This window comes from Vulpes lagopus, chromosome 17 (assembly GCF_018345385.1).
Source record: "Vulpes lagopus strain Blue_001 chromosome 17, ASM1834538v1, whole genome shotgun sequence".
Taxonomy (NCBI): Eukaryota; Metazoa; Chordata; class Mammalia; order Carnivora; family Canidae; genus Vulpes; species Vulpes lagopus.
Genome location: NC_054840.1, coordinates 28,375,227 through 28,395,929, shown reverse-complemented (window position 1 = coordinate 28,395,929; position 20,703 = coordinate 28,375,227).

The following is a 20,703-nucleotide window of genomic DNA, read 5'->3' as shown; positions in this document are numbered from 1 at the left end:
ATGGCTTTTTTGGAAAGGAGACAGAAATCGATTAATTTGCATGGGCTTTAATTTTTAAAGTAACTATATAAATTCAGTAACTTATATCACTACCTAAATAGCACAGCCTAGATTTGCTTCACCGTACTCTTTAATAGTTTTGAATATAGAGTACTCAATATAGTGACATTCTCTGGTCAGATTGCTTGAAATCAATTAATCCTGGTCTTCAGGAGGGAAAAGGCAATGTAATAGAAAACCATATTCAAGCATAATGATTGGATGTTTTCCAATCTAAAAACCAGTTTAACACAAACAATAAAATCAACTACCACCATAGCGCTTTGAGAAGATTTGATGTAGCGATGTGGAAGTTCACTCTCCGTTGTCCAGACCCCTTAGTGAGGATCTCAGATTCCTGCCTTCTCCCAATGGGAAGTGCTGCACCTGAACTTAGCTCCCCAAACTTGTGACTCTCTTCTCCCAAGAAGAAAGGTCTGAAATTTCCCTTAGATTCTAACTTCTTTGGGTGCTGAGCAGCTACATTTCACAGAAGTCTCCTGAAAATAGCTGACATCTAAATTAAGCCTGTCTGCCACCCACACAGTCTGTTCCCCCTGCCACCCTATTCCCAACTGGCAAGATTGCTCTCATGCCTTTCATATAAGAAGGAAGGGTCCCTATCCCAGAATGTAACCCTCCTACATCTTGCCCTTACCCAGCTTGCTCCCCTGGATGTGGGTCTAAGAGCCCCTCCATACTGGCTCTCATATATTAAGTTTCCAATCAAATCCTTTCCTTAACTTATACTAACTGATGTTGAAATTTTCACCTTAGTTGCCTTATATAACAATCTTCTAAGGACACTTTGTTATACAAAGAATGATGGCAGTCTATGGTGAAGAGGTCTATTAGATAGCCACATTGGCATGGAAGGAATATATAATCCCCGCCATAATCTACCCAACTACAATTGAGCCTCATTATTCACAGATTCCATATTTGCAAATTCACCTACTCACTAAAATTTATTTGTATCAAAATCAATGCCCACAACTCTCTCACAGTCATTCATGGACATGTACAGAATAGAGAATAATTTGAGTTCCCTACTGAAGTCAAGTGAAGAAACCTGTGTCTTATTTCAGCTTTCTTACTGTAAACAATTTTCCTTACTGTGGTCTATTTAGTGTCACCATTTTTACATTTTTGTGTTTTCTAATGATGTTATTGCTGTTTAAAATGGCCCCCAAACATACTGCTCAAATGCTATCTAGTGTCCCTTAAGTACGAAAGGCTATAATGTGCCATCCTTATATTAGACAAGCCTCCTTCAGGAGTGAGTTATAGTGTTGTTGGCCAAGAGTTCAACATTAATGAATCAACAAAATGGTATTCCTAGGAAACTGGCTGATTTGTACATGAGGACACTCTGGAAGTGTTCAAGTAACACCTGTAGTGTACAATGAAGCTATGGAAAACATGGTAGAGCAAACAAATTTATGGATTCATCAGATGACAACCAATTTAAAAAGCACTGATGTGAGACTGAAAGTCAAAGCAATTTATGGTCATTACCTAGGTCAATAAAATGTTAAACCCTTCTTAGCTAGTGCTGGCTACTTGCATATTTCAAAAGGCAACACAGAGTGAAAAATCTCAGACTTCCAGGAAAGCCGGTTCTGCAGACCAGAAAGCTGCAAAAGAATTTTTAAAATACTTGCTATGTGTCACACAAAAACAGTTATATGGAAAAGCAGGCTGTCAATGCCTATGAGACTAACTTGTTTTACAAGGATATTGGCAAATTAATCTATATAAAGCAAATGGCATTTCAGCTGACAAAAATGCTGTGACCAAAGGCTCACAGCATCTTAACCCTGTATTTCCCATAGGGGCAATAGTTTAACATTCACTAATTCAGTGTTTGTGGCAACTTTATAGAACATTACTGCCACGAGTAAGGAAATTAAACTGTATTAGGATCAGTAGGAATGTTTTTCATTTAAAAGGAGAATTGACAAAATGGTCAATGTTTGAGGATCAACACAAACAGGAAAGCTGCTGAGTGCAGTCATTCTTTATGGAATAAGAGCAAGCCATCAACTCGGGTTCTCCCTTCCCTACCCCCTTGCCCACCCTACCCCTGGTTTCTGCTAATGAGTATTTCTCAACTTTTTGACACTGAGCAATCAGCTGGGCCTATTGCTGCAAGGCAGGTAGTCATTAATAGCAAGTTATTTTCTGAGGATGTACAGATGTGCCTGAACTAGTGAAAAGCTATACTCGAAATGTCTTGTGCAGCAAAGTCCAATAAATGTATGTTAGGCTGAAACACACACACACTTATACACACATACACACACAAATGTATATCAAATACATATATAGGCTGATAAGGTAGAAAGATATATATATATATATATACACACACACACACATACACACACACACACATCTACATCAGCTTAACAATCCCACACGTACAACCAATGAGTCAACAAAGAAGTCAAAAATGAAATAAAAAATTCCTTGAGACAAATGGAAATAAAAATACAACAATTCAAAATCTTCGGGACACAGCAAGAACAATTCCAAGAAGGAAATTTATCACAGATTAGGGATACCTCACAAAACAAAACAAATCTCAAATAATCTGACCTTACACATAAAAGACCTAAAAAGGAAGAGCAAATAAAGCCAGGAGCTATTAGAAGGAAGGAAATAATAAAGATCACAGGATAAATATGAAACAGAGACTAAACGATAAAGGGAACCAAGAGCTGGTTCTTTGAAAAAATAAACAAAATTGATAAACCTTTAGCCAGACTCATCAAGAAAAAAATTATAAAATAAATAAGTAATAGGCATAAAAGTACAGCATAGTATATATAGTCAATATTTTATTAAATTTGTATGATGACAGATAGTAACAACACTTAACCACATAAAGCATTTTGCAAGGTATGTAATTGTTGATTCACTATACTGTACATTTAAAACTAATGTAATATTGTATGTCAAGTATATCTAAAATTTTTTAAGTTTTTGAAAAGGATGATGTTTACAGATAAATCTATAGGCGTTATTACAGAAATTTCAGGAAGGTTTTTACTAAGTGCTTTTTTTTCTTAGTGCAAGAGGAGATATAGCTGTTATTTTTCTTACTAAATCAATATTTTCTCTTAGAATAGTGATATTTATAGGGTTAGATTTATAGTAATCTCGATCTTGGTAAATATATAATGACACAATGCAATATTATGTTTTCAGACTTCTTTTGTTTTAAACAAGCTTGAAAAGTCTTGCAGAAGTATTGCCATTAAAATTATTTCAGGGGATCCCTGGGTGGCGCAGCGGTTTAGCGCCTGCCTTTGGCCCAGGGCGCGATCCTGGAGACCCGGAATCGAATCCCACGTCAAGCTCCCTGCATGGAGCCTGCTTTTCCCTCTGCCTATGTCTCTCCCTCTCTCTCTCTCTCTCTCTCTCTCTCTCTCTCTCTCTTTCTGTGACTATCATGAGCAAATAAATAAAATCTTTTAAAAAAAATAAAATAAAATAAAATTATTTCAGTAGTTTGATTTTTAAAGTACCTAAACATCAACAGAATTGGAGAGTTTGTCAGTCCCAGTTATAGTCCATAGACTCTTGGGCAATTTGTCGGTCAGAATTTTTTTTAAGATTGTTTATTTATTCATGAGAGACACAGAGAGAGAGGCAGAGACACAGACGGAGGGAGAAGGGGAGAAGGGGAGAAGCAGGCTCCCCACAAGGGGCCTGCCTTGGGATTCAATCCAGGACCCCAGGATCGCACCCTGAGTCAAAGGCAGACTCAACAGCTGAGCCACCCAGGTGTCCCTGTAGGTCAGAATTTGTGCACCTTATTCACAGTCCTCTCTGTGCCATTATGATTTTAAAGATTACATTATGTTACAGTGTATTCAATTCCCTTAAGCAAGAAATAGAATGGCTTCTTATAGGTAAAAATATTTATTTTTATATTCAAACTGATCATGTCTGCCTCCCATCCTTGCCTTTCACTGGTTTTCAATTGTAGATGTTGTGTTAAGGAATGAATCATAATTTTAGGCTTGTATATAAAGTAGAATGGGGATGTAAATAGAGTTTGCTGAAACTTCATTGTTAATTGAGTACTGTCATTTCATAGAATTTTACTAGTTTTACACCAAGTGTTAATGTCCATGAGAATAGCTTATCCTCAAAATATAACAGGGTATTTCTCAGAAGAAAAAAAAAAAGGAGAAAAAAGAACTAATCATTCTTTCGGGTACATTTAGATAATTCTGATACAAAAAAAAAAGATAATTCTGGTACCACAATGCAGGGAAGGAGGTAAATAATTGGAACTGTATTGTATGAAATAAAATCTGAGACAAGAAAAACTGATAAAACAATCTCAAAAATATGGAGTCAGTCTTGAATACTTTTTAGTCTTCCACACTGCTATGCTGTTTGGTAAGTGTTTAGAGGAGAGGTAACTAGGAGTAAAACTGTTCTGAGCTAATATATTCTAGAGTTTAACTACCCTAATTTAAAGGAAGAAGGTCATGATCTTTCTATCCACTTGTTTATTCATCCATATCCCTCTCAATGTGTTGTAATTCAAGGTTGAAAGGAGTTATTTGATTAAAGACTTGAAAGGCACCAAAAAAAGTCAATAGCAATGAAAAATTATAATTTATAAATCATTATTCTAGGAAAATTGCATTCAAAATTTTAAAATCCACATTGTACTCTACTATCAGGTGGATTTGACCACTATGACATCATCCGTTGTTCATTTTCAATTACACATCATGCACAATGGTAAACTTCTCTTAATTATTATAATTCTGCAATTATATATATTATTAAAATATATTTATTAAAAGTATTTTGATAAAAAATAATATATACTATACATATAAGAACATATATAATAAGAAGCAATATGTATCCATTAATACCCAGATTATATTACAAATTTATATTGCATTAACAAGCCAAAATCTGAAAATTTCCACAGTAATGAATTTTCATATCTATAATTTAGAAGTTTAAAACATAACACTAAATAATTTTTGGTTAAAGAGGAAATCTAAATGAAAATTATAAACTATATAAAATGAACAATGATTACATCATTACATATTGAAACCTGTGGGATGCTGCCAAAGTAATACTCAGATGGATATATAAAATGTATTTATTATTAAACAAAAAGAACTGAGAGTAAATGACATAAGCTCTTGATTTAATAAACACACACGCCCACACAAAACAGGTAAACCAAATATTAGACACTGAGATTCATCACCAGATCCCCCTACAAGGAGATACTTTTTTGTCCAGAGACAGAAAGAAAGTGTGGTCAGCAGGCAGCCTCCATTTGCCAGTTTCCTTAGGGTCCACTACAACTGCAAAGACCCCCCCTTGTTTGAGGTCACAGTTTCCAGCATAGCCTGCAACTGAGGGAGGTGAGATATGAAGACCTATTTGATCCAATGAGGACAAATTCTGATGGGCAAGTCTCACTTCAGAGCTCCCTGTCAGGGTGGCCAAGATCTTGCTGAGCTTGCAGAGCAGTTCTGTTCCTCCCTCTGCCTAATTCTATTTTGTCTCTCTGCATTTCACAATAGAGAACAAATAGCAGAACAAAAAGTTGAGACTTTATAAAATAAAAATTAAAAACATAAAATAAAATAGATAAAATTTAAGTAAATCTGACCACAGAAATTTAGAAAGTACACAAGTAAACAACATCAAGAATTAAAAAGGGGACAAAACTATAGATACTGATAAAGTCAACTTGGTACTAACATATTTTATAAACTAAAAAAAAAAAAAAAAAAGACTAAAACTAACAAGAGAAGGACTGACTCAGTTTAGGAAGGAAAAATGGACTAAAAGCATAAAAGTAGCTGATTTACTCCCCCCAAAAAAGGAATCAGACCCAGACAGGGTGAGTTCTATCAAACCTTAAAAAAAAAAAAACTGTTTTGAAGCATATAAAAAGATGTTCTCCAACTCATTTCTGAGACAATCATAATCCTGCAACTAAACTAGATGAAGACAGCATAGGAAAGAGAAATCTCATGAATATATATACAAACTTCTGAAATTAAATATTAATAAAATGAATATAACAGCCAGTAAAAGAATCATAAATAATAAGCAACTAGCTTTTACCCTATAAATGCAAGGAAAATTTAAGATTACAGAATTGATCAAGTAATATATTAAGAGTTGATAGAATTCATTGTCCAAAATCCGAACCATATTTTAGGATATATAGAGGGTAACCATAAGAAATTTCAGCAAACATTCATTTTATAGTGAAACTTTAAAGATATCCCATTAAAGCCAGGAATAAGGCCAGGATGACACAGCCATTCTACTCTTCAACACTTTAATATAAGCTCCAGCTAATGTAATAAGATCTGGAGCAGGAATGAATGAATAAATGAATAAGTAAAGAAACAGAAGTGCTATAAAGATTGGAAAGAAAGAAACAAAAATGTCAATTTCTGCAGACAACATAATGATCAATCTATGAAATGCAAGAGAATCAAAGGACAAACTTATTCACAATAGTCAGAGGAAACATAAAACACCTAGGAAGAAACCTAACAGGAAACGCAAAACATTAATGGAGACAACTAAAAAACTTTGCTGAGTTATATAAATCAGTTTATTAAGTGGAAATATATTCATAGACAGGAAGGTCCCTTAGTAGAAGGCTATCAATACTCCCAGGATTAATTTATTAATCCAATACAATCAAACAAAATACCATAAGAGTTTTCATCAAGTTTTTGACAAATCTTTTTTAATGCATAATGAACATGAAAAGCCAAAATCATTTTTAATACAAATAAGGAAGATATTTATTTACACAAGCTACATGTCAAGACAAATTCTAACAGTAATTAATATAATATGGTCGTGATGCAGGAGCAAATAGATCAACAGAACACAACAGAGCATCCTGAAAAGGAACCATGTATGTAAATAAGAGAATACAAATGTGATAAAGGTGGTACCTCAAATTATGTTAATTCTCAACCTCATAATATTCCTCCAAATATGAAAATTTGAGAGAAAATTACAGGCAAATATGTTTATGATTATGAGGTAGATGATCTTTTTCACCATACAAAGGAAAAAAATCTAAAAATTAGAAAATGATTATATATACACATATAGAGAGAGAAAATTTTATTTATTTGGGAAGAGGGGGAAGAGACACAAAGGGAGAGGGAGAGTGTCTTTTTTTTTTTTTTTTTTTTTTTTTTTTTTTTTTTTGAGGGAGAGTGTCTTAAGCAGACTCTGTGCTGAGCGCAGAGACTGGCACAGACCTGGATCTCATGGTCTTGAGATCACAACCTGTGTGGTAACCAAGAGTTGAAGGCTTAACCAACTGTGTCACCCAGATGCTTAAAAATGATTGTATATTTGTAAAGCATAAACAAAGTAAAAAAAACTTAAGAGTAAATATTTACAATATTTAATGGTCTAAGGATTAGTATCCTGAGTATATAAAGAACTTTGAATCAGTAAGCAAAAGACCAAAGAGACCTCCTAAAATGAGCAATTCATGGAACAGAAAATATAAAGGCAATGCACATGAAAGAAAAAAAACCTAATCCCAGTTATAATCACTGAAATGCATATTAAAACACACCAAAATAGCAAAAAATTTAAATTTGCTATTAAGTATTGGTGAGGATGCATAAAATGAGTAATATCATACAGTGCTGAGACCATAGATTGGTAGAGCACGTAAGGAGGATACTCTTCAGTGCCTGTTCAAATAAAGAATGGCATACACCATACACCTTGCATCCAGGTAATTCCATTATCTCATCTAAAAAATTACACATATGCTCTAAAAGATGTGCTCAAGACTGCTCATAACAGATTGTGATAAATTGAAACTACTCAAATATCTATCAATAGGAGGATAGGGACCATAAACTGTGGGTACCCTCACACTATGTAATATTATGTAACAGTTAAAATGAAAAACATACCAATAAGTATGAATTCAAATATATCTTCTCTAAGACATATTGTAAAATCAATGCAAGTTGTAGATAAATATCAAAAAAACAAAACTATACGCCTATATGGATGCATATATATTTTGATAAATATGAAGAAAAGATCTAGGAGAAATAACCAAAGGGAGTTTACTTCTGGGGAGAGGATATTGAATAATGATTTAGGAGCTGTGGTGATGTAGCCAAAATAATGCCCCCCAATGGTGGCCTTCTCCTAATCCCTGAACCTGTGACTATGATAGGCTACACAGCAAAGGGAGATTAAGATTACAGACTGAATTAAGGTTGCTAATAACTGACCTTAAAACATAGAGATACCCTGAATTATCCATGAGCCCAATATATTTAGAAAGGTCTTTAAAAGTGGAGGAGTGAGGCAGAAAGAAAAAAAACAGAGAGATAGCAGCATGAGAAGAATTTGGTTCAATGTTGATTCGGAGATAGAGGAAGGGACTACAAATCAAGGAATGGGGGCAGCCCTTAAAAGCTAGAAAAGGAAAGAAAACAGATTCTTTCCTAGAGCCTCCAAAAGGAACATAGCCCTGCTGACATTTTGGTTTTACCCCAGTGAGATCCATTTCAGATTTCTGACCTCCAGAATTAGAAGACAAATTTATAATGTTTAAGCCACTAAGTTTTTGGTAATTTATTATAGCAAAGGAGGAAACTACAACAAGTGGCTTAAAAGAAGACTTTGCCTTGCCTATAAGAAATACATGAGTTTCTAAACATAGAAAACCTATTTACGTGTAACTTCAAATTATATGTAAATTTATTTATGTTAATTTCCTTTACTTTAGATAAAGGAAAGAAAAAGATAGTAGACAGATGTCACTGGGTAGTACTTATCCTGCGTGATTATTTTCATTACTATTTTATGCTTGTTTTGTTTGTCCATGCTAATGCAGCATGATAAAAATTGGCACTAATTGTCATAAGAGAGGAACATCAGCCTAACCAGTGAAGGAGTTTTAAGGTTCATTCTGAAGACTTGGGCATTCTCCAGCTGGACACTACAGCTCACCTTCTTTAAACTTCATACTTCAATATCTACTAAACTAAATTGTGTGAAAAATTAGTTAGTATATTATCTGTTCGTTTCTTTGCCAGCAAAAAACAAGTTACCAGGAAAGGTTTTTTAAAGACCATACACAGCTTAATAACAGGGAAACATTTTGACTCATTCTCCTTTTCTCAACAATTAGATCTTAAGTAGGGAACAAAGACAGATACAGGTCCAAATACTAAGGAGAACAAGAGGTGTTTTTTTGTTTTGTTTTGTTTTTTTGTTTTTTAGCATCAGCATGATATTTCTCCACTCTGAAGCCATAACGTAAGTAGCTGCTATGCTTTGTGAAGCTGCGACCAAATTCCTTTGATAAAGTACAATTACCAAATCTGTTTTGCTGACTACAGATTTCAAAAGAACAGCAGGGACAGAAGACCTACTGAGAAATTCAAAATTTATCAATAAACTCATAAAGTAGTTCAAAGTACTACACAACTTCAACTGAAAAAGCAATATAGTCTTTGTCATTTATACATGTATGCAAGACTTCTATTCCCCTAATTTTCAAAAGTACTTAAGAAAAGCCACAAATATGCAATTAGACATTATGAGTGATAGATGTTACTGTGTCAACTTGAGGGAGTTAATTTATGAAATTGGGAGCACTAATATTTATTCTGGATTTCCTGTACCACTTATTGAAGAGACTTTTTTTCTCATTATAAGTTCTTCTATATTCTTGCCTCCTTTGTCTTAGATTGACCATATAAACATGGGTTTATTTCTGAGCTCTCTATTCTGTTACATTGATCTATATGTCTATTTTTGTGTCAGTACCATACTGTTTTGATTACTACAGCTTTGTAGTATATCTTGAAATATTGAATTGTGATACTTCCAGCTTTGTTTTTTTTTTTTAATTTTATATCTCTTAATTAAGAGATATATATTTTTTTTAATTTTTTATTTATTTATGATAGTCACAGAGAGAGAGAGAGAGAGGCAGAGACACAGGCAGAGGGAGGAGAAGCAGGCTCCATGCACCAGGAGCCCAACGTGGGATTCGATCCCGGGTCTCCAGGATCGCGCCCTGGGCCAAAGGCAGGCGCCAAACCGCTGCGCCACCCAGGGATCCCCAGCTTTGTTTTTATTTCCATAGTTGATTTGGCTATTTGGGGTCTTTATGTAGTCCCATACAAATTTTAGAATTATTTATTCTAATCTTGTGGAGACTACTGGTAATATTGGTATTTTGATAAGAATCACACTGAATCTGTTGATTGCTTTGGGTAGTATGGATATTTTAGCAATATTAATTCTTTCAATCCATGAGCATGGAATTGGTGTCATTTTCAACTTCTTTCATAAGTATTTATAGTTTTCAGAGTATAAGTTTTTCACTTCTTTGGTTAACTTAATTCCTAGGCATTTTATTCTTTTTTGATATAATTATAAATGAGCAGAGGACCAGAATAGACATTTTTCCAAAGAAGGCATACAAATGTCAAACAGACACATGAAAAAGATGTCCAATATCACAAATCATCAAGGACATGCAAATCAAAATCACAATGAGATATATCAAAATAGCTAAAAAAAAAAAAAAAAAAAAAAGACAAGAAATAACAAGTGTTGGTGAAGATGTGGAGCCAAAGGAACCCTTGAACACTGTTGGTGAGAATGTAAATTGGTATGGCCAATGTGAAAAACAGTATGGAGGTTCTTCAAAAAATTAAAAGTAGAAATATCATATGATCAAATAATTCTACTACTATTTACACAAAGAGTGAAAACACTAATTTGAAAAGATGTATGCACACCTATGTTCATTGAAGCATTATTTATAATAGCCAGGCAACCTAAGTGTCCATCAACAGACAAATGAATAAGGAAGGCACACAGTGGAAAAGTGAAAAAGGATGAGATCATGCCATTTGTGACATGAAAGACCTATTACGCCAAATGAAATTAAGTCAGACCAAGAAAAACAAATACCATATAATTTCACCCATGTGTAGATTCTTAAAAGAAATGAATAAACAAACAAATAAAAAGCAGAATCAGACCTATAAATACAGAGAACAAATTGATGGTTGCTAGAGGGGAGAAGGGTGTGGAGATGGGCAAACAGGTAAAGGAGAGTGGGATATATAGGCTTTCAGTTACAGAATGAGTAAGTCATGAGAATAAAAGGCACAGCATAGGAAATATAGTCAGTGATAATGTAATAGCTATATGGTGGGCATAGCATAATGTATAAACTTGTCAAATCACTATGTTGTATGCCTGAAACTAATGTAGCACTGATGCCAGCTATACTTAAAATAAAAAAATAAATAAATACAAGAGCAAGCAAAGATTTTCCTGGCTAGAGAAGAACTTAAATAAACAGTAAATCTTATTTGGGATAACTGCTATGAGTCATGATGGTTTGAAAAAGCTTAACAGGTGTGTTGAGTCTCAAAAATAGGCTTTGACTAGAATGAAAAAGACATAGGAACTTCTAAGCATTGGGAGTAAGAAGTAATCTTAGAGATGATGGTAAGTCATATGAGATGGTAAGAACCAAAAGCTAAAAAAGAGAAACAAGGGCCTTGGTTGCACATTAATATAAGAAAATGGAAACCATTTGAGGTTTATAAACAGGAAGTGACATGAAGGCAGTAGTTGGCAAGATTAAGCTGTGGGATGGACTGATATGTAGGAACATGAGGTCCAAGGGACAATGCTGAGAGTTAAGACATGAGGTAATGAGAGACTAAATTAAGATGGTGACAATGGGAGTTTTTTTTTTTCAAAGTATTTCCCATTTGTTTTGTTTTTTGTTCATATTGAAGTTTGGTTCTCCAACATATAGTATAATACCCAGCACTCATCCCATCAAGTGCCCTCATCAGTGCCCATCACCCAGTTACTCCATCTTCTCACCCACCTCCCTTTCAGCAACCCCTTGTTTGTTTCCCAGAGTTAAGAGTCTCTCATGGTTTGTCTCCCTCTCTAATTTTTCCCACTCACTTCCCCTCCTTTCCTTTCTACTCCCTTTCACTATTTCTTATATTCCCCGTATGAGTGAAACCATATGATGATTGTCCTTCTCCAATAGATTTACTTCACTCAGCATAACACCCTCCAGTTCCATCCATGTTGAAGCAAATGGTGGGTATTTGTCCTTTCTGATTGCTCAGTAATATTCCATTGTATATATAGACCACATCTTCTTTATCCATTCATCTGTCAAAGGACATTGAGGCTCCTTCCACAGTTTGGCTATTGTGGACATTGCTGCTATGAACATTGGGGTGCAGATGTCCCAGCGTTTCACTGCATCTGTATCTTTGGGGTAAATCCCCAGCAGTGCAATTGCTGGGTCGAGGGGAGCTCTATTTTTAACTCTTTGAGGAACCTCCACACAGTTTTCCAAAGTGGCTGCACCAGTTCACATTCCCACCAACAGTGCAAGAGGACTCCCCCTTCTCCACATCCTCTCCAACATTTGTTATATCCTGTCTTGTTAATTTTCACCATTCTCACTGTCATGAGATGGTATCTCATTGTGGTTTTGATTTGTATTTCCCTGTTGGCAAGTGATGCAGAGCATTTTCTCATGTGCTTGTTGGCCATGTCTATGTCTCCTTTGGCGACATTTCTGTTCATGTCTTCTGCCCATTTCATGATGGGATTTTTTGTTTCTTGGCTGTTGAGTTTAAGTTCTTTATAGATCTTGGATACTAGGCCTTTATCTAATATGTCATTTGCAAATATCTTCTCCCATTCTATAGGTTGTCTTTTAGTTTTGTTGACTGTTTCTTTTGCTGCTCAGAAGCTTTTTACCCTGATTAAGTGCCAATAGTTCATTTTTGCTGTTGTTTCCCTTGCCTTCATAGATATATCTTGCAAGAAGTTACTGTGGCCAAGTTCAAAAATGTTGTTGCCTGTGTTCTCCTCTAGGATTTTGATGGATTCTTGTCTCACATTTAGATCTTCCAACCATTTTGAGTTTATCTTTGTGTCTGGTATAAGAGAATGGTCTAGTTTCATTCTTCTGCATGCGGCTGTCCAATTTTCCCAACACCTTTAATTGAATAGACTGTGCTTTGTCCAGTGGATATTCTTTCCTGCTTTGTCAAATATTAGTTGACCATAGAGTGGAGGGCCCATTTCTGGGTTCTCTATTCTGTTCCATGGATCTATGTGTCTGATTTGTGCGAGTACCATACTGTCTTGATGATCACAGCTTTGTAGCACAGCTTGAAATCCAGCACTGTGATGCCCCTGGCTCTGGTTTTCTTTTTCAATATTCCCCTGACTATTCAGGGTCCCTTCTGATTCCACATAAATCTTAAGATTATTTGTTCCAACTCTCTGAAGAAAGTCCATGGTATTTGATAGAGATTGCACTGAACGTGTATATTGCCCTGGGAAGCATAGACATTTTCACAATATTAATTTTTCCAATCCATGAGCATGAAATATTTTTCCATCTCTTTGTGTCTTCCTCAATTTCTTTCAGAAGAGTTCTTTAGTTTTTAGGGTATAGATCCTTTACCTCTTTGGTTAGGTTTATTCCTAGGTATCTTATGCTTTGGGGTAGAGTTGTAAATGGGATTGATTCCTTAATTTCTCTTTCTTCAGTCTCATTGTCAGGGTAGAGAAATGCCACTGATTTCTGTGCATTGATTTTGTATCTTGCCACATTGCTGAATTGCTGTATGAGTTCTAGCAATCTTGGGGTGGACTCTTTTGGGTTTTCTATATGCAGTATCGTGTCATCTGCAAAGAGGAAGAGTTTGACTTCTTCTTTGCCAATTTAAAAGCCTTTGTTTCCTTTTGTTGTCTGATTGCTGAGGCTAGGACTTCTAGTACTATGTTGAATATCAGTTATGAGACTGGACATCCCTGTCATGTGCCTGATCTTAGGCTCTCAGTTTTTCCAACAATAGGAGTATTTTTAAAGAGGTGTGAATCATTTTGACATAAGATCTATTGGGCCTTAGTGTTAGTATATAGAATGAAATATGGGAGTAGGAGAAGACACCAGTATTAGGACACTTAGGAAGAAATAGAAAAAGCTAATATGTGTTTGTACTACAAGTTCTGCCTTAAAAGTTGAACTCAAATTTGTACACTTGAGATAAGATGCTTAAAAGGCTCCAGGCTCAGTAAATTACCAACAATACTCAATACTGAGCCCTTTAATTGTTCAGAGTAGTGATATCCAACCATTTGGTAATAATTATATTTCAGAAAGGCAGTAAGTGGGAAGAAAAGCAGTAATATGTTTACAGACAAATAAAAGGGGGTAAATGATAATCCCCAAATGAAGCATAAGCAAATACTTATGGGAGTATGTGCACATGAAAATTAGAAAGCCAGGCATTATGTAAAAAAAGATGCAAGAACAAGGAATTAGCAGTTATATGGAAAAAGAGGAGTCAGAGCTATGGACTCACAAATTGTATAAAGGAATTTAATTGAGTTGTTATGAGAATTTCTTTCTGAATTACCTAAACAGGTTTCCCACAGAGGCTGAAAAGAGTTACTTTGATTAGGCTTTGGCAAGTGGGAATTAAAGGTGTTCTGTATACTGAAATTATCATCTTGGCCTTTATGGAGAGAACAGTGGGAGGCCAGCACTATAAAAGAAAGTGATTTAGGCCATCTGCCATTTTATCTATTATTTATCTACTTACTTATTTATTCATTATTTTTTATTTAAATTCAATTTAGTTAACCTATCCTGTATTATTAGTTCCAGGGGTAGAATTTAGTGATTCATCAGTTGCATATAACACCCAGTGCTCATTACATCAAGTGCCCTCCTAATGGCCATCACCCAATTACCCTATCCCTCTACCCCCCTCTTATCAGCAACCCTCAATTTGTTTCCTTTAGTTAAGAGTCTCTTAGAATTTGTCTCCTTCTCTGTTTTCATCTTATTTTATTTTTCCTTCCTTTCCCCTATGTTCATCTGTTTCATTTCTTAAATTCCACACATGAGTGAAATCATATGGCATTTGTTTTTCTCTGACTTCTTTTACTTAGCATAATACCCTCTAGTTCTATCCACATCATTATAAATGGCAAGATTTCATTCTTTTGATGGCTGACTAATATTCCATTGTAAATACATACACCACATCTTCTTTATCCATTTATCTGTCAATGGACATCTGGGTTCTTTCCATGTTTTGGCTACCGTGGACATTGGTGCTATAAACGTTGGAGTGCATGTACCCCTTTGAATCACTATGTTTGTATCCTGTGGATAAATATCTAGTAGTACAATTACTGGGTTGTAAGGTAGTTATATTTTTAACTTTTTGAGGCACCTCCACACTGTTTTCCAGAGTGGCTGCACCAGCTTGCACTCCCACTAACAGTGTAAGAGGGTTCCCCTTTCTCTGCATCCTCACCAGCATCTGTTGTTTCCTGAGTTGTTAATTTGAGCCATTCTGATAGTTTGAGGTAGTATCTCATTGTGGTTTTTATTTATATTTCCCTGATGCTGAATTTGATTGAGCATGTTTTCATGTGTCTGTTGGCCTTTTGTATGTCTTCTTTAGAGAAATGTTTGTTCGTATGCCATCTACCATCTTAAATTTCAGTTGACAGGTAAGAGAGAAGAAAATAAAGACAATGCTAACGTTTAAACATAAAGGATAAGGAGAATAATAATGTCATTAACATAAATAGCAGACTCTAGAGGAAGTGTGGTTAGAGAGGAACATGAGTTTAAATTTAAACCTACTGAATATAAAATGGCAGCAAGATATCCAAGTGGAAGTTTATTGCAGTCTATTGGAAACCTGGATCTGAAGCCCATAGGACAGGACAGGACTCTAGGAGAGCAATAGAGTTTTAGAAACCAGTTTTAAAGGGAGGGATTTAAAGCCATAGAATTCTAAAGGGATAAAAGAGAACTAGAAGAGGGTGAAGACAAAAAAAACCTTGGGGAAGTTCCATGTTAGCAGCAGACACAGGAAAAAGAGTCTTACAGGACACTGATGAAATATTTGAGAGGCATTAAGACAATCAGAACAAAGACATCAATAAAGAAGCTTTTACATGTGAAGATATGGTCAAAGTATACTGAAAGGTCCAAGAGAGTAAAGATTGGGGAAAGCTCACTATATTAGTTTGGATCTAGATAAAGCTATGATAAGAGGGGCCTAAATAACCGTGGTTTAAACAACATAAACACTTATTTCTCCATTATTAGTAGTCTAGATGAGGAAGATCTTATAAGGCTGTCAGCAACCCAATCTTATTATTGCTCCATTATCTCTGGGATTTTGCTCTCTTCTGTATGGTTCTTAATGGCTCCTCACAGTACTCACATTTTAAGAAGTCATAAGGGGAGAAGGAAGGAAAGAGGCTATAACCCAAAAGTGTCATAAATCACTTCCTTTCACATTCTTTTGGCTAGAACTTGGTCATATGACTGAAATGCAGGCTATAGCTGAGTATACATGTACACAAGTGAAAATTCTATTGTAATGGAAGAAGAGGAGGATACATATTCACTGCCACTGTCAGTGAATTTCCTTGAACTTCAATCTGATTTAGATGATCATTTTCTATACTCTTAAAGTACCTGGTCATAATATTTGCCAAATGGACCTGAATTATTTTGCTTAAACATTACCCTTTCCAGACTATTAACACCTCGAGGGCATAGATTATGACTTATTCATCATCAAATTCTTACTCCCAAAAATAGTACCTGATACTAATAAATGCTAAACAAAGCAATAATATTTGATGAATGAATGAGTCAACCTTAAAAGTATTTTGAATTGTGTTATTTTTTACTATTGTTATAAAAACTATTTATATATTTAGAATGATTGTCATTTATCAGATACATATCACGCAAATATTTTTCCCTGGGCTGTAAGCTGAGTTTTCACTTATTAACCATTTCTTAAGTGGAAATTTTAATTTTGATTAAACTTCCAATTTATCCGTTTAAAAAATAAAAATAAGAAATAAATAAAAGTAGATTCAGTATTGGTACAACTTTTGCAATTTAAATAACAAAGAATGAAAAATTATTTCGTTTAATGAATGTAAAAAGTTCTGGCATTTTTTCACATTCCATAAAAAGTCTATGCTTTGAAATTTCCTTGAAATAAATAATATAATGTGCACTGTAATTTAGACAAGAAAACAGTTTCAGTAAAGAAAACATTAAATGAATTGATCAAAACAAAAAGTAGGGAAAGTACAAGTTCCTCAAAATCCATCATGTGGATACACACAGTAAAAACCTATATCTATGACTTGTACTTTTATTCATCCTTTACTAAAAGCTGCCCCTCCTTGTATATTCTGATCCAGGAAATCCCCATTAAGATTAAACTTCTCCAGTGCAAACATAGTTTAAAGGTAGTTACTTATTCAGATGCAATAGTATTCAGCTCTGTCACTGAGATCATTTTTTAGTGAACAAAGCACCACAAAATATATATTTCTGAGTAGGTTAAAATACAGGTTTCAACTGGAAGGACCTCACTTTGTTGTAAAAGCAGCTTTTACCTGTGGTTCTAAGTTGCCTTGAAATTAAGAGGTGCTTCTAGGTGAGTATCTAGCATAGCTAAAACTTGGTTTTCAACTTTGTTAGTTTGCAAATACATACCTTGAGCTCAAGGACTTTAAAAGGGGCCTCAAGAGAAATTGAGAGGCAAATTGGTGGTTTAGGAGAGATTTAGGTGCAAAACTAAATTAAACCGGTAGGTTATAGAAAAAAGTCTTCTGCAGTCAGTTGATGGCATGCTGTACAACAAATAAAAAAACAAAATCTATATACAAAAATTAGCACTAGAAGTATCCTTTCCTAGTATCGTAAAGATTATATATCTCCATTCAGCAGCCCAAATCACACTTAATGCTAAAATATTAAAGTCACTCTCATTAAAGTCCTGAACAAACAAAAGTGTTCTGGAAGTTCTGAAAAGCACATTAAGAAATGGAAAGTACCAAGAGTATAATTAATTGCAGAAAATATCATCACATCTCCAGAAATTCCAGAAAATCACCAGAAAAAATAAAATTAATATGAAAGTTATGAAAACTATGAATAAGTCTCTCTGAATAAATATATATTTTATGTCTATGTATATGTACATATACATATATACATACAAATATAGAGTATATGTTTGTACATATATAATGTATAAATGTGTTTACATATTTACATAAATATACGCAGAGAATATATTATATATATCATTTTATGACAAACCAGCAATAATCATTTTTAAAATATAATAAGATTCTTCACACAATAATAAATACAACAAAATGATAAAGAGGTCAGTTAATCAAGAAGAAAACATTTATGCACTTCCTAAAAAATTCATGTAGCAAAATCTAATGGTACTGCAAGGAGAAAAAGAAAATTCACAATTATATTCAGAAATTTCAACCCCCTCTCTCAATAGATAGAACAAGTGATCAGAATATCAATAACGATATTTAGGATTTGAATTATGCTACCAAACAACTTTTATATGCTAACATTTATATGTTATATATTATATGTTTATATTTCAGTAATGGTGAAATAGACATTCTTTTAAGGTATACCTAAACATTTACCAAGGCAGACCATATTCTAAGTTATAAAGTGAGTTTCAATGAATTTAAAAGGATTTAAGATATACAAAATTTATTCTCTGGCCACAATAAAATTAAATCAGAAACCAATAACAGAGAGATGTCTGGAAAATTCCCTAATATTTAGAAAAAAATACTTTTCTAAATCACCCATGGACCAAAGAAGTAAGCAAAAGAGAAATTAGAAAATATTTCACACTGAATGAAAATAAAAATATGCCAAAATTATACAATGCAGCTAAGGAGTTATTTTTTAAAAGATTTTATGTATTTATTCACTCATGTGAGACACAGAGAGAGGCAGAGACATAGAAAGAGGGAAAAGCAGAGTCTTGGGGAGCCTGATGCAGGACTCGATCCCAGGGACCCCAGGATCACGACCGGAGCCAAAGCAGATGCTCAACCACTGAGCTACCCAGGTGTCCCTAAAAGCACTAAATTCTTACCTGGGGGAAGAAGAAAGGTCTCAAATTAATGATCTCATCTTTCACATTAAGAATTTCATAATAAGGAGAACACAAATTCAAAGCAAACAGAAAAAAAATACTAAATATCAGAGGAGAAAATCAATGAAACAAAATCAGAAAGATGATATAAAAACCAATGAGAACAAAAGCTGATTCTTTGAGAGGATCAATAAAATTGTTAAACCTCTAGTCAGACTGGTCAGGAAAGAAAGTAAAGAGACAATTATCAGTATCAGGAATAAGAAAGTAATTCTACAGATATTAAAAAGAGAAAGGGGCAATACTTTGAACAACTTTATTCCAATAAATTTGACAACTGAAATAAAAAGGGACAAATTCCTTGAAAAACACCAACTACCAAAGCTCACTCAAGAAGAAACAATCTGAATAGCTTGATACTTATTAGATATATTGGATTTGTAGTTAAAATCTCCCCAAAATACAGAAACAAAAAAACTTTCCATGTCTAAATGGAAATATCACTCTTAAATTCTACCAAATATTTAAAAGAAACAAAAAAACTTTCCATGTCTAAATGGAAATGTCACTCTTAAATTCTACCAAATATTTAAAAGAAGAAATAGTACCAGTTCTGCACAAAGTCTTCCAGAATTTGGAGGAGATAGTACTTAACAATTCATTTCATAGGGCCAGTATTGCCTTGATACTACAACCAAAGAAAATTGCAGGAAAAGAAAACCATAGACCAATTACATTTTCCCCAAAAATATAGACGCAAACGTTCTAAATAAAACTTTAACAAACTCAACATATAAAATTCATAAAAAGAGAAAATATATCATTTGACAATTTGTATCTGATTCTATAATACAAAATTGGTTTAACATTAAAACAATCAATGTAATTTACTATAATAACAGGCTCAAAAAAGAAAAACAACATATATGATAATATCAGTAGATGCAGACAAGATGTAGAAAACACTCAGTGAAGTAGAAAGAAATTTCTTCAACCTGATAAAGTACACCTACTTAAAACTACAGAGAATATCTTTTTTTAAAAGATTTTATTTATTTATTTGACAGAAAGAGAGAGCACAATTAGGCAGAGGCAGGCAGAAGGAGAGGGAGAAGCAGGCTTCTGGCTAAGCAGAGAGCCTGAGGCAGGGCTCAATCCCAGGACCCAGGGATCATGACCTGAGCTGAAGGCAGGTGTTTAACCTAAAGAGCCACCTAGGTGCCCTGAGAATATCATTCTTAATGGTGAAAGACAAATGTCTGCTTAAGAACAAGAACAAGGGATCCCTGGGTGGCGCAGCGGTTTGGCGCCTGCCTTTGGCCCAGGGCGCGATCCTGGAGACCCCGGATCGAATCCCACATCAGGCTCCCGGTGCATGGAGCCTGCTTCTCCCTCCGCCTGTGTCTCTGCCTCTCTCTCTCTCTCTGTGACTATCATAAATAAATAAAAAATTAAAAAAAAAATTAAAAAAGAAAAAGAACAAAACAAGAATGTTTACTCTCACCACTTCCACTGAACACTTTACTGGAGGTGCTAACCAGTGCAAAAGGCATGAAAAATGAATAAAAGATATCTAGATTGGAAA